The sequence below is a fragment of the Fukomys damarensis genome, unplaced genomic scaffold (assembly GCF_012274545.1).
Source record: "Fukomys damarensis isolate Sample0158 unplaced genomic scaffold, DMR_v1.0_HiC HiC_scaffold_38, whole genome shotgun sequence".
NCBI classification, from domain to species: domain Eukaryota; kingdom Metazoa; phylum Chordata; class Mammalia; order Rodentia; family Bathyergidae; genus Fukomys; species Fukomys damarensis.
Genome location: NW_022900950.1, coordinates 23,118,058 through 23,119,895, shown reverse-complemented (window position 1 = coordinate 23,119,895; position 1,838 = coordinate 23,118,058).

Below are 1,838 nucleotides of genomic sequence, written 5' to 3'. Positions count from 1 at the left end.
TACACACACACACACACACATACATACACACACATACATGTACAAAATATTTCATCACTTATATGGACTATTGTATCATATATGTGTATATTTTTTGCTACAAGATATATTGTTTCTAGGATCCTAATCTGTAAACCATTGGATACATTGTATAGATACACAAGCTGCTTTTAATTTAATAGGTGGCATGCAGACTTCTTGGATGGCTGTGACACTGCACACATTTCTCTCTCTCTTTTTTTTTTAATTTGAGACAGTCTCACCATGTAAAGACTGCCCTGGAACTCACTGTGTAGCCCAAGATGGTCTTAAATTCACAGAGATCCTCCTGCCTCAGCCTCCCAAGTGCTGGGATTACAGGCATGCACCACCATGCCTGGCTTACATTTCTCACTCTTAAGGAAGTTTTCTAAGGACCCTCTGTTGCCTACCTACATTAATTTTAGCTTAGACTCAGGATTTGCCACTAAATGGGCAAGGTCTTTCTTTGGATAGGGACACATTGGTTTGGGGACATTTTGTGTTTCCGAATCAAGGGATGTGTACCTAAAAGAGATGGCAGAAGACTGGGGACAGGCCCTGATGGTGCATGCAAAGCAAGGGGCAGAGCTGCTAGCTATTAATGGGTTATGGTGTGATATAGTTTCCACAACTTGCTGTCACCAAGAAATGGATGTGTCACTAGGGCACACCCAAGTAGTTGAGTAATTTCTTGCCATTTTTGCAGAGTACTTAGGTGTCCTAATTATGTATGTGTGTATGACAGATGTGACCACTTGTGTCATGCATTGAGATGAAAGAGTCTCCAGATGACTTAATGTTACTGAGCATGAGAAGGTGTTTGGAGAAACTGTTGCACAATAGATGAAGAAATATCTGTGTATCAGAATCTCATAGCAATCCAATGAGGAGATGGAGGCCATCTACCCTTTGTGATGTTCCATGTATAAAGTGAAAGCCTTTGGCTGTCTTTAGGGGATTCCTGTCTAGTGCTACCTGGTGACTGTGAATATGTTATTGTTAGACAGGAAAGAATTACTGACCAGTTACTTTAACATCATTCCAAATAAATGGTCTGTATACTTTCTTCAACTTACTGATAATGTTACTACCAGTCACCATGTGATTTTCCCAATGTTTTATTCTGTTAAGTGAAAATTTCAACAAAAACAAAACCTACTGATGTCTAAATAAAATGTTCTACATTGTAAGAAATAAACAGATTAAGTTTTAAACCAGTTCATTTATTCCTTCAAGATATCCTGTATTGTCTTTGATAAATATGCTATATCAATTTCAGGTTAGTCCATTTTAACAGTTTTTATTTAGTCATAAGTGATAAACTCTGCATTAACATTTATTGATATAGTACTATTATATATAATAGAAACATCCTAAATTTTCCAATAAGAGTATTAGCTTTACCTGGTAAAATGTGTGTCCTTTACATACATCCATGACAGCAAAGGTATTAATGTGGGCTTCTTCCTTGAGCACTGCTAGTTGTCTGAGTGACCATAATGCAGTCATAGTATGAGGCTGATGACCAGAACAAAGCCATCTAGGTTAGTTACTACAGTTCTTGGATTGTCTGCACCCCACTAATATGGGCCCAAGGTGGCCAGGTTAATGTACAGTGGTTTCTGGAAAGAGGGCTGTCACTGAAGTGCCCTGGGGTCTAGGTGTGGTAGTGACCCTGCACATGTGTTAAGCGTCTAGTCTACACTTTTTCTTATCTGTAACACAGAGAAGCTGTTCACTGTCAGGGAAAAGATTAAAAATCAGGAGGCCTAGACACCTATCAATCTGCCATCTGCCTGCCACTAGTGAGCTACCAG